Source organism: Fukomys damarensis, unplaced genomic scaffold, assembly GCF_012274545.1.
Source record: "Fukomys damarensis isolate Sample0158 unplaced genomic scaffold, DMR_v1.0_HiC HiC_scaffold_35, whole genome shotgun sequence".
NCBI classification, from domain to species: Eukaryota; Metazoa; Chordata; class Mammalia; order Rodentia; family Bathyergidae; genus Fukomys; species Fukomys damarensis.
Window position 1 is genome coordinate 37,143,475 of NW_022900947.1, and position 13,970 is coordinate 37,157,444.

Genomic DNA, 13,970 nt, shown 5'->3' on the forward strand with positions numbered 1-13,970 from the left:
TTTTAAAAAGTAAATGTTTGTATATGTATATTTTCTTCTGAGACAATGAAAATATTAGCCAGTGATTCTCAACTCTTGATGCACATTGGAATCATGAGGTGAGTTTACAAAAAAAAAAAAAAAAAAAAAACCAGGCACAAATTGCCAGAACCCTACCCCAGAGATTCTAGTTTAATTGGCCTGGGTGGGGCCTTGGTATCTCTGACTCTGATGTGCAGCTAGGATGAGCCATTGACTTAAGCAATCCCAACAGGCTGCAAATGCCAGCTCATGTCTGAATTATCCTGTATGTGCCCTCCCCCAAAGGCCCTACACTGGGTTGTGACTGTGTTGAGCCAGGAAACCCAGGATTCCCTCAGAAAACTGATCAGGGACATAAATTTGTTTCATCGTGTGTTGTGTTAGACACGATCATAAAAAGTGGTAATAGGCCAGCATTTTCAGAAGCCATGTAAGTGGCAGGGTGCCGTACTATGGCTGGGTTTATCCCAGAGTTGACTAATCTCTAGAGGTTTGTCCTTACCTGTAATAGGGCATCACAGGAAACCATACCTAACCTGTTCTTTCCCATCTGGCAGCGGTAACTGCCTTCTAGAGGGTGCAAAAACTTGTTTGGCTTCTCTTGGCCTGACAGAGTTTGCAGCTCTCTTGTGTGTCCTAGCGAGAGCTTCACTAATACGGCAATTAAATATTTGCACGATTATTTCGTTTCTTCACCCTTGCTTTACGTTTAAGAGAACGGAAAATAGAGACTCCAAATAGGGTAGTTGTGGAACTTCTCTCCCCTCTACCCTATATTTGTTTTCATGGGATGCAATTGGCAGCCAGTGATTATCAGGTTTTGTTCTGAATTCTTCTAAAATTTCTCTCTTCTCTAACGGTCTTTTTCCTTCTCAAAACGTTTAGCTGATCAGAAATTTGGAGAGACCAGATGGGTTGCTGACATGTATTTCGATTATGATTTTTTTCTAACGTGAGTTTTAAGTGAACAGACCCTGGCAGTATATGAGAAAGTAACATTATGCTGACTTAAAGGAACAGGAGGACAAGGAGTGAGGAAAAAAAAAGATGAAATCATAACTGTGGTCTTTTTCTTATTTTCTTTTCTAGTTATAAGACTAAATATTGAATTTTTAGATTTGGTCTTTTTACCTTCCAAAAAATGATTGTCAAGTGTTTTAAATGTAGTTGAATGAGTGTTGTGCTCAACAGAATTGTAGAAAAACAGGAATTACGAAACCTTCAACAGCCGGCAAGGCGCACTGCAGGGCGAAAGCGAGAGCTGAGACCGCGTGGTCACCGGGGCTCTGCTCAGTCCGAGCTGCGGTCAGCAGCTGGAGCCGCTGCCCCGCAGCTGCCAGGCCCCGCCCCTTACGTCACGAGAGGCGGGGACACGGGGGGTGGGAGGAGAGGGGAGAGAGAAGTAGGTCGGAGGCCGCGGCGGCGGCTCTGGGGCTGAGTTTGGAGGAGTATTTTTTAATTGAATTGAATTTTTTGTTGTTGTTTGCTGTTTGTTTTTGTTTTTAATCTTAAAGGCAGATGGCTGGCTTGGAAGCATAACTCGCCCCACCACCACCACCACCATCATCTCTGGATTTGTACTTGATCCTTTTCGTGCACCTTGAGAGGAGATCATCATGGTGTGATGTGTTCCTGGGGAGGAATTGGTAAGACTGAACCGGCGAGCCTTTCTACTGTTTCTCACGCTTATGCTTCGCTGCCAGCCCTCTTCTCCTCCTCCCTAACCCTCCCCCCGCGCTCCTCATCCAGTCCTTTTAAGTTTAATGACGGGGCTCAAAACTAGAGTTCTGGGCTGCTTCTACATTTTAAAATGGAGAACTGATCATACCATTTTCACTTAGTTTCTGTAGGGTAATTATTTTATCTGCTCTGAAAGCTGGCTCTTATAACGATTGTGGACACACACACACACACACACACACACCCCTCCTGTCATTTCCTTGTGAAATCCAGGAGCTTGGAACAGATTTTGCTGGCTGCCCCCACAAAGGTGAAGTGGAAAAGTGTTGGCAATTTAGCCCAGCAAATGCTCACTGTTTATTCCTCAGGAAAAAGAAAAGTGTTTACACTAGACCTTGCTCGGAAATAGTTTTGAAAGGAGTACTGCCAAACAGAACAGTCCACATTCTTCCCGGCAACACCAACTTTGAGAAACTGAGCTATTTGGCGCACTCTTCATTTCACGTTGAGAAACACGTAGTCGTATTTTACCACGTGCAACGGGCAAAATATATGATGTGTGGTTCCTGAATTCCTCCAGCATAGAGTCTTGTCGTGACTTGGGACAGTGCCTTCAGAAACAAATACTTTCAATTGTTCGGATTCATCAAGACATGCTAGCTCAGGTATTCAGCAAGTTATCTCAATAAAACCAGTTTCCTCTTCCTTCTTTTCATGATAGTTCTTTGCAGGGAGGAAGCAATTCTTTATGCTCCCAGCAAGCCTCTGACTAATCCACTTTGAAAGATGGACCAAAAAGGTTAGGGGGTCGTTGTTCAACATCATATCCCTCATGACACTGCATCCACGTTTAAATTGGGCCATGTTACATTTCTGTAAAAATATCATTGTCATAAAAACATTGTTTACTTGTAACAGAATAGCTTCTTCAGTGCCTCCATTCTTGTCTACTCCAAAATGTAGTAAATGCTTCTTCTGAAGTGTTTATTATTTTCATTACACATACATTTTACTTACATTAAAATTAAGGGGTTAATCAACATGCAATCTACTATCTGTATTGAAAACCCAGTTAGCAATAGCCAAACAGTTTTTGGATGTTTAAAAAAAAATAACAGTATAACTGTTAACATGTTAAAGTGTATAAAAAAATGGAGAACTTCAGCAGTCTAAAAAAGGATGTGGGGAATTTCTGTCCTTCGTATAGGAAAAAATAAATACTTTCTTGCTTAGTGATGAAAACATTGAATAGGATATTGCTTATTTTGGTATTGTCAGTAAAAGGAAGAGAAATGCTCAGAGTTTGATTATAAATCCTGAGAACACAAATGGCTCATTTGTTAGACAACTTTATATTTTAGAATCAATTTTAAAAATTAAAAACATCCACGTAATTCATCCCTTCATTCCATGCTTTACTTATTGTGTGATTTAGTTAAAAATCTTTTTTTGTTAAATGAAGGGAATTATTTTAAGAAAATATTTTTAGCAAGCAAGACCATTTGAGGACTATCAAAGCAAAATGCTTTGAAGATAAACTTAACAGATTGTCAATATTTAAGAAAAATAGAATTTATTACCTCTAGGAATAATATGTTTGCTGGATGCTATCAGCATATCTGGTTAATAGTTCTAGCAGCTGAACACCATATCATTTTTGGAATTGTTATATTGTATGGAAAACATTATTCCCTCCCTAGTAAATGGATTTATTTCATTTTTAAAAAGATTTCATTCATAGAAGAACTAGTGATACCAACTTTGTAGAAAAATTGTGCCTTAATAGAATCTACATTCATGGTGTTCAGTGAAGGGTATATTGATACAGCTACACACAACAAAAATACGGTAATTTGTTAATTTGTAGTATTGGACAAACAACCCTAGGTCTACAAATATATCCTAAGGAAATTTTGTGATTTCCATATGAAGATGTATAAATATATTCATTATAGTGTTACCTATAATATGCAAAAATTACAAAGAGCCAATAACAAAATACTTAAAGTTAATGTTTTATCTATCTATAGATACAAACAAAACCAACATAGTTTTGAAAAAATTATGATTATGAAACAGACTTGCAATTTTGAAATAAATATGAATTATTTATTCGGTAAATATTTATTAAGCCCTATGTTTCAAGCATTGCTCTAAATTAAAACATTGAACAGGGCTGGGGATTTAGCTCAGTGGTACCAATGCCTGCCTTGCAAGCACAAGGTTCTGAGTTCTATCCCAGTACCAAAAAAAAAAAAAAAAAAAAAAAAAAACTGAACAATATTGAGAAAGACTTTTTGTTTGCATCTAAATTCTTTCTGAATCATTGGGTCTATACATTAATATATCATATGCCTAAATATGTTTACACACATATACACATATTTATAGGTGGTGCAGTTATAGGCTTTTCTTTTTTTTAATTTCCTGACATTCAAGTCTTCGTTAGCATCTGTTACTTTTATAGTCAGAAAAATGCTACTTTAAAAAGTATCACCAAGAATGGATTATGGATGTATAGCTCAATGGTAGAGTGCTTGCCTAGCATGCAGGAAGTCCTGGGTTTAATGCACAGCACTGGAAAAAAAGAAATCCAAGAAATACCATTAAACAAAATATAAAGACACATGCTAGGCTCTATATTTTTACATTCTGTTATTCCCTTTTCAAAAGACATTACTGAAAGCTGTGATTTTATAATATTGCTATGATTGGAACATTTTGTGTCTCCCTGCCCCCAGCTCCTAAATTTATTTATCAAGTCCTTAACACCAGTGTAATGGTATTAAAAGGTTGGGCCTTTAGAGAATGATGAGATCATGTGGATGAAGGCCTCAGGAATGTGATTAGTGCCCTAATAAAAGAGGCATAGAGGGCAGCCTTACCCTTTCCATCATTATGAGAGCATAGTCAGAAGGTGCCAACTGTGTACCAAAAAGCAAGCCCTCATCAGACAACAGAGTTGTTGGCATTTTGATCTTGGACATCCCACCCTCTTGAATTGTAAGAAATGAGTTTCTGGTCTTGTTATTTTTTTAATAAGCCAACCAGTTTACAGTATAATTTGCTTAGCAATCCAAATGGACTAAGATCGAGACATATGAACACTCATACAAAAATGCCCCCAATGAAAAACAGATATAATTGTGTAATTTCAAAATGAAAATAAAATGGATCATCTAAGGTTGGGAGTATGTGTGTTAATCTCCCAATAAAGAAAGAATTCCAGTACAGCACTATTACCATATTTACATATATTATGTGAACAAACATGGAAAGCAAATCAAAATGTGCAAAGATAACTGGGAAGACTATTCAATGATATGGAATAATACTTTTGATATTCTGTAACAAACCAAGTTATAAAATGGTATAGTTTTGAAAAATAGTGACCTGTGCACAAAACTAATTTATTGGTGAAGAACACATCAAATTTTAATAGTCCTTATTATGTCTAGGTGGCAAGATTACAGATACCTCTTTTTTTCTCATGATATTAATCCGTTTCTAGAAATTTTCAGTGAATTTGTGTTAATTATTAAGGAAAAAAGTCACTTTCTTAATAGAACAACTTGTCCCACCTAAAATGAAAAGCACGTAGATGATATTAGCTCTCCTCTCTTTCACAGGGTACTGCACTTCTTTATGATACATCATTTCATGTCAAGTAGTATTTTTTGAGTTATGTTTCCTGGTGAGAACAGTCGGATTAGAAAAGGAAATCATGAGACAAGGTTTACTCCTGCTCACACTCTTTTCTGTTTTATTTTCTGGAATAAGTCATGTTGGACTAGCTTGTGCTTTACTTCCTTTTCTTTCCTATTGATCACATCTGCTAGGATCTGATGCCGACAGGCCTTAACTAAATACTCCTTAATTGATCTTCCTAGAATATATTTATTTGATTTAAGAAAAGGAAGATGATTCCACTGCATTTGTTAGTAAAAGAAACAAAATTCAACTTTATATGTATGATAGGTGAAAAAAATTATAATTTTCTTGGTATGAGAAGGAAAGTGGAAATGAATTTTGAACTGTCCCAAATATTGTGAAGTCTTGTTCGATTTATGGTATTCATAATTATTTAGCATGATTTCACAACATTCTAATTTGCTTTAAATAGACTACAAAAATATATAGGACAGTTAAAATATTCATTAAAATATCCATTTACCTTTACTTCAAGCTTTTTTTCTAGAGATTGTTATTAATGACATGGACTCTACTTAACCTGTGATATTTCCAGGTTGAGACATCAATATTCTTATTTTGTCCAGATAGAAAAATGCCTGATTCTTGAAGCACTGAGCTTTTAATATCCTTGAGCCAAGAACTGAAAGTGCAATGTTTTCAGTGGGGTTAGTGAATTTTGAAAAGTAATTCTCTCTTGGAATCTCAGACTGACTTTCTTCACCCAAGTTGCCATGTTTCATGTGAGGGAGTATGGTGGTTCCAGGTGCAAGTCCATTTCATATTATTTTAATTATTAAAGTACGAAGGTCGCTTTCCTAATAAAACAATTTGTCCTGGAATAAAGAGCCCAGAGATTATCTGCCTACCCCCTTCACAGAGCTCCTTGGTCTTCTCATTTCCTTTCTTCTTTCTTTCTCATTAATTTTCTTGGCTATACCTATTGATGGTTCATTTCTGCAGATTCATACTTGCACATAACATACTTTGGTCATTTGTAACCGTGTCATCACTTTCCTTTCCCCACCCTCCCTTCTAGTTTGACATGGAGTGAGGGCTCAATGTGTATAATATATTTAGTTCCTATCTTCCCCTCTATTGCTGTCCTCATACCCTCTCCCTGTCCCTCTTATTCCCTGAGCTTGTCTGTATCATATGTAATTTTATGTCTCTTCAGGGGAGTCTCTCCTCTTCTTCTTCTCCATCCTTTGACTTCATTCCGTGGCTTCTCAGTACGATTTATTTCTTCAAATTCAAGTACTGCATGATTACCCGAATTTTATTCTTTCGCAATTGAATTGAGTATTTGACCTCTTTCTGGAGGTGTTGTATTCATCTCCAAACTACTCAGTACTGTACCTAAAACAGAGTAAAATAAATGAACGCTAGTAGCCAAGCTCCTAAAAAACTGAGATTTTACTTTTTGTGCCTGATTTATTTCTAGCCTCTATAACAATTTCTAGCATATAGGGAGAACACAGAAAACATCAGGTGAGAGAACGAAGTGATGGAACACTTTCAAAGTATTAGGTGCATTACTTAACAAACCTCCTTGCCAAATTTTATGAGGTAGATTAACATCTAATGTATTTTTGTTTTACAAACTTGTGAACTGAGGCTCAGAGAGAATAAGAGTTTGTTGTCAGTTGCCAGTTGTGAGTCTATTTCCAAAGCCTGAATTCTTTCTGTTAACTGCAGGTGCATTTGTTGTGGTTCTGAAAACTGTTGATTACAATACACATGTATATACTTATTCAAAATGGGTATGTTTTGCGGGGTAGGTAGCACTGAGGAAATTATTAAAATTCAGCACTTATAATGAATCTATTTGTAATTCCAGTGAAGACACTTGACTTGTTTTTGTTTGTTTGTGTGATTTTTGGTTTTATTTGTTTGTTTTGTTTCATTTGCTTTTTCAGTACAGGGGATCAAACTCGGAATCTTGTGCTTGTGAGGCAGGCATGGTGCCACTGAGCTAAATCCCTGGCTCCTTAACTTCTTTTTAATACTGTTTCATCTGTCATTTTTGATATTTATATACTATACAGTACATAGTCATAATTAATTTTCATGCTTTGGGGACAACTTGTGTTGAGAAAATTTAAATAAGTATTATATATAATCTATAATTCTATTATATTAAGGCATGTGCTGAAGTAATTTTTAGCCATTGAGAAATAATACTTATCTATATAATATTTATAACCCATTTTAAGTCACTCAGTGCCTTTGCAAAGCAAATCTACAGGCTTTAAAAAGTACATTTCTCATGCATCATACTGAAATGTATTTTCAATAATGTCACTAAAATGAATGAAGTAATGGCTGTCTTTACCACATGACCAATAATGTCATTTATTTTTAAAATTTTTTTTCTTTTTATTGAGTTTATTGGTACATTTTAGCTATACAGTACAATTACATCCATTATTGAGATCTTGTACCTTTACATGATGGATCTTGGTTCTCATTTTTTCCCCTTGTCCCTGCCCTCCCTTCACCCCCTCCTCCCCTCCCCATTTACAAACACTTTATTTCCATTTTTTTCATTTTCTCATATTTTCTCTTTTCCCCTTATTACATTTCCCCTACCCTTCCCCCTTTCCCTACACCTTTAGCCCTTTTCTTCCTATTTCACATTGTTAATTATCTCAGTAGGATCTTGTGTACTACTATAGTTTTTCACACCAGAGAAACTATTAGGTATTTACTACACATGTGTGACTTATTTATTTCACTTAGGAGTATATCCTCAAAATGTATCCATTTTCCTGTGAATGAATCTAATTTCTCATTCTTTATGGCTGAGTAGTACTCCATTTTATAGAAAAACCACATCTTTTTTTATCCAGTTTCCAACTGATGGACAGATGGGCTATTTCCAAGTTTTAGCTATTACAAACTGTGCCGCTATAAGCATAGGTGCACACATATCACTGTGATATGATTCTTTTCATTCTTTTGGAAAGATACCCAGCAGAGGGATGGCTGGGTCAAATGGAACCTCTAGTCCCAGCTCTTTGAGGTATCTCCATATTGATTTCCATAGTGGTTGCTCCAGTCTGCACTCCCACCAACAATGGAGAAGGGTTCCTTTCTCCCCACAACCCCGCCAACGTTTGTTATTGTGTGATTTCTTGATAGCAGCCATTCTTTGTGGGGTGAGGTGGAATCTCAGTGTTGTTTTCACCTGCATCTCTCCAATGAACAGGGATGTGGAACATTTTTTCATAGATTTACTTGCTGCTTTTACTTCTTTGTCTGAGAAATGTCTGCTCATTTCAGATGCCCATTTTTGAATTGGGTCTTTATATTTGGGGGGTGCTGATTGTTTTGAATTCTTTATATATTCTAGATAATAGTCCTTTGTCTGAGAAGCAGTGGTAAATTTTTTTTTTCCCACATTGCAGCTTGTCTCTTAGTTCTGCTGATGGTTTCTTTTGCTGTGCAGAAGCTTTTGAATAAGAGGAGATCCCAGTTGTTGATTCTTTCTGCTAGTTCTTGTGCTACTGAGGATTTGTTAATGCCACATATTTTAGTTTTTTGTTTTATTTTTTGTTTTTTGAGACAGGGTCTCACTATGTAGTTGAGACTGACTTGGAACTCACTATGTAGCCCAGGCTGGTCTCGAACTCACAGTGATCCTCCTGCCTCAGCTTCCCAATTGCTGGGATTACAGGTGTGTGCCACCATGCCCGGCTATGCCATATATTTTAAAGCAAAGACATACTTCACAATTCTAGTCTTCTTGTAGCTGATTTGTATTTATAGTGCAGGATAATAATACTTGAGAGAACTCTAGAAAACATGTGTTAATCTATTGATATAACCTCTTAGTTTAGTAGTACAGTCTTTTATTGACTAGTCTTTTTGTTTAGCTCCAAATAACTCCACTTCCCTATTTACGATTCCTTTTTACCTTATTTGTTAAGCATGTTATTTTTGCTCTTAAAACGTCTATGATTATTCATTGTATATAAAAAGTAGTTTCATTAATTATTTAAACTATAATATACACATGGATAAAAATGATTAGCTGCATAAATAAGGTTGAATAGTAATAAGTCCATGGAGAACCCACATTTATAAATTAAAAGTAAGACTTTGCAGAGCAGATTTAGATTTATGCTTTTCAAAGTATGGTTCCTAGATCAGGAAAATCAGTATCACTTGAGCTTGTTAAAGTGCAAATTCTCAGGGCATTCAGGTAGGACCTTCAGGTAAGCAGGCCAGCATACTCATTGGGCTTTCCCAGGCAGGTGCCTGACCTATTTTAAAACAACCCAGAAAGACAATTTCATTGAATTTCCTGTATTGTTTCTAATACTTCTGTGTTATCATGGAGCTGGATGCAAAAGCTATTAATTTAAGACGCAAAAGCTATGAAGCAATTGAAAACCCAGTGTTTAATACATAAAGGTTTATGTTGGTTAGCTTTATGTTATTTAATTACTGGCAAATAACTCCCTTTAAAAATAAAATTGAACTAAACATCCTTGTGTTTCATAAGAGAAAAAGAAGAGGACATTTTTCCCCCCATCCTCTGATCTTAGATATAGATATTATTGGAGGATGATTAAAAGAAGTATTTGTATCTCTTAAGACTCTAAGAGAGTTTGTAGAAAATTAAGTTTTCTGAGAGATCCTGCTATCTTTATAGAGGTAGTGAATGATACAGATTCCCAATAAAGTTGTGATTAATTAATTTGCCACAAAATCAGATTTTAGCATAAAAGTATGTATTATAGTGTGTTTGTATTTTATGTATAGGGTATATTCTTATATCTTGGATTTAATCAAGTCAGATTAAGTACCTAATGTGTACTTACTGTGTTTGTTTGTTCTCTTTATCTTGCCAGGTACATGTGATGTTGAATATAGTCCTTTAAGAACAATATAGGTCCATTATGTTATGAAGCTATAGGAGTCAACAGGAAGAATCATGAAATCAAATATTAATTAGGAATTTAAAATCTTCTCACCTACAGGACCCCCCACCACGGACTTTAATTTTCTAAAGAGCAAGGAAAGTGATAATATGAAGACTTATTCATAAGACTTTGATATTATTTTTATATTAGAATTGTGTATTCCATACATAAATATAAAAATATTTTACCACAACAACTATTTGAGTTTTCTTAGGTGGAATATGATTTAAAATCTATTTTCACAATTATTTTTCATAAATAGGACATTGCCTAGAAGTGTCTGGGCATTTAAATAAGCTGTCTCTTAAAATTGAATGAGCTGTATCTATGAAATATCTTTTAATGATTTTCTTTGTCCAAAAGAATACTTTGTTGGCTTCACATTTATAATCATATTCAAAACTTCTTGGAAGGAATACACGTATGTGCTTTTATGAAGACAATGAAATTAAGAATAATTTAGTATAAACTTGTTCAATTTTATATCTTCAATATTGAATATTGCATGTACATGTGCTACCTGTGTACTTGCATATAAACATTGCTTTTCAGATTTGAAGCTAATGTTTTGCATTTTATGATATTAAAGAAAACAAAAATTAAAGGATTGCATTTTTTCTCCACATCTTAAATGTAGGAGCAATATATCAACTTTTGTGAATGCTTTTCTTCACCATAAATATATATTTCATGATTACATAAAGTAACACATTTGTGATTAAAGTAACATTTGCTAGAGTTCTCTGCAGTAGGGTCTAGTCTCCTGTTCAGTATGCAATGCAAACCTGAAGAAAAACTCAAAGACAGAATTAAAGGAAAAAAATGAAAGCCAGTGCTGGATCCTCACCAAAAGACCCTGGTCAATGTCAGCCTCTAATTTTTATTCTTCATCAACTGGGGAAAAGTGAGCTATGTGTCCAGATGTGTTGTTCATAAGGTTTCTATGGAAACTAATGCAGGCAAGGCTTTAAAGAGAAGAGACAAAGCATTTTCAAATTAGAAACAAGATAGACAAAATATGGTGTTGTAATTAGAACATTGTCCTTCTAGTTATGAAGGCACTAATTGTCGTAATGGAATTTGGTGCAAATTACTCCCACCTCAACTACACGCATTATCACATATTAGCCCCATGGCTTTATAGACCATTAGCTGGTCTCGGCTGTGCTGTTAGTGGGGAGGTCATGCTAACCTGTGTGCTACTGCAGTGCTCATGAGATGCTTCTGTGAGTCACATAGCTTTTGTCAGACTTTTTTCTTAAAATAACCCAACATTGGGATTTAACTCTTTATAGCCTGCACTGCTTAGAGCATGCCTTGGGCATAATCAATATTGCAGCTTCCAGCAAACATTAATGCCTTTGAGTAAAATGATGATCTGCTTTTTAATTAAACTTTTATTAAGATAAATATTTCTTTATTTAATATTTTTATGTTCATGATAAAATATTGACAGTTATAGAATACTTTTAAAATCAGCATAAAATACTTAAAAATTAACCATTAATATGCAATTTCAAAAAATCCAATGTTAATATTTTTTAAATATTGTATTCTGTTTGTATACTGTATATATTAATATTTGAGATAATATTTGTATTCAGGTCTAAGTCATGCTTTGAAACTTTATAAACTGTAAGCATCTTTCTATATGTATAATATATATATATATATATATGTATATATCTATATCTATCTATCTATCTATCTATCTATATCTGTTTCCTTTTTCTGCAGTACTGGGTTTCAAACCAGAACCTTTGAACTGACATATCCCAGCACCTCAGTCCTTTATTATTTTATATTTTGAGACAGGGTCACACTGAGCTGCTAAGTTTCCCAGGCTGGCCTTGAACTTGTGGCTCTCCTGCCTTAGCCTCCCAGATTACTGGGATTACAGGTATGCTGCCACTGTGCCTCATTAAAAGTTCTTTTAAACATCATTTGTGACAGCTGGGTTATAGTTCCATATATATGTATCACAATTTAACAATTTCTCTATTTCTGAATATTTGGATAGGTACCTTTCTAATGCTGAGTTGAGTATTGTTCTGTTTAGAGTCATGGAAGATAAACATTTTTAAGACATTACCTTATGGCTCTGGAAAATTAAGGAAAATTAGACTTCCCTCAAACTATATGTTTTGTTTTTGTTTTTGTGGTACTGGGGATCGAACTCAGGCCCTTGCTTTTGCAAGGCAGGCTGCAGAACCACTGAACCAAATCCCCAGCCCCCTCAGAACTATATGAATGCTTACCTTCAGTAACAATTACAGATTTAAAAAAACATGGCTATATTGAGGAGAAAAAAAATGCCAAATCTGCCTTTCTTACTTTTCTTAGATTAACAGTGAAGTTAAAAATGTTTTTTGCCTATTTATTTGTAGCATGTCAATTTCTATGTATTTGTTCAGGCTCTTTTTGGGAGTATATTCTTTAAGAAAAATGTTGAAATCAGAAATGAATAACTCCTAATATTGATTTTAAAAGATATTAATTTAAAAAGTAGACCATTGTGATGATCATAAGACTTTTAGGAAATTACTTAACAATAGAGTAGATCTCACAAATTAACTCAAATAGCCTATGAAAACTTTAAGACAATTGCATATCTGAAAACATCTTAATTATTATATAGTCTAATACTGTCATATAAAACATTAGCAGGTTAATTCTTTGTTCAGATTAATCTAAGTAATTGATGGTACATGTATGGCCATGACATAGTTTAGGAATAAGAAAAGCCTATCTATCTATGCATCAATAATAAAAAGCTAGTAGAGAGTAGCTGGATTATTTCATCTGTCCTTCCACTAACTTGCTATGCAATCTTGGGTAAGTCAATTTCTCTGGACTTAATATTTCTTGCATATAAAATGAAATATTTAATTGGAATATTTAAAGATATTTTTTTTACCTTTAAAATTATAAATTGTCCATTTAAGTTGCTAATTCTTTTCCTAGTTAGCTTTCCACAACCAGTAAGTGCTTTTAAAATAGTAAGAATAGCTACCACTTATCGATCTATTATATGTCAGATATCGTACATACATTCCTGGGAAGTTCTCACAACTACTCTGCATAGTATGTGTTGATATTGTCACTTTTCTGATAGGGAAACTGAAGTTATTAAGTACCATTGGAGCCCAGTGGTAGAGTCAGAATTTGAACTCATGACTGCATGAACTCATGACTTTCCATTTTACCAGTTACCTCTCTCTTGAATAAATGGGATGATTGCTTTAACTTGGGCCTTTTCAACAGTGACTTTCTTGAGTTAGATAACTTTCTTCTGTGAAGACCTATTTTGTACATTTAGGGTATGTGAGAATCCCTGGCTGTAGCACCCACAACTCCAAATATCTTCCCATATTGCCAAAATTGGTTCCATTTGAAGACCATTGCTCTAATGCAATTTAAATAATCAGCAATCTAGACACAAATATTATTGTCATCTATGGCAATGATGAGACAGTTGTAGATCACTTTAAAGATCAAGGTAGAACTGAACAGACCTCCAAGAACAATTGACCAAATAGACCTCATTAAACAATATTAGTTATATGGCTTTTATTCTCTGAAGAGTGGTCCTTTTAAAAAGAGTATTCTTCATTCCCAGGGTGCTCGGTGTACCTCCAAGAACCAAAC

The 13,970-nt window shown here is 34.9% G+C and overlaps 1 protein-coding gene across 1 annotated transcript in view; it reads left to right on the forward strand.

Moving 5' to 3' along the window:
* The first annotated feature begins 1,392 nt into the window (after positions 1 to 1,392).
* Positions 1,393 to 13,970, forward strand: part of Atp10d (ATPase phospholipid transporting 10D (putative)) — a 96,202-nt gene continuing 83,624 nt past the window's right edge. Inside the window, exon 1 of the mRNA XM_010640194.2 lies at positions 1,393 to 1,667. The gene's annotated coding sequence lies outside the window, so the exon portion shown is untranslated. The remainder of the gene's footprint in view (positions 1,668 to 13,970) is intronic.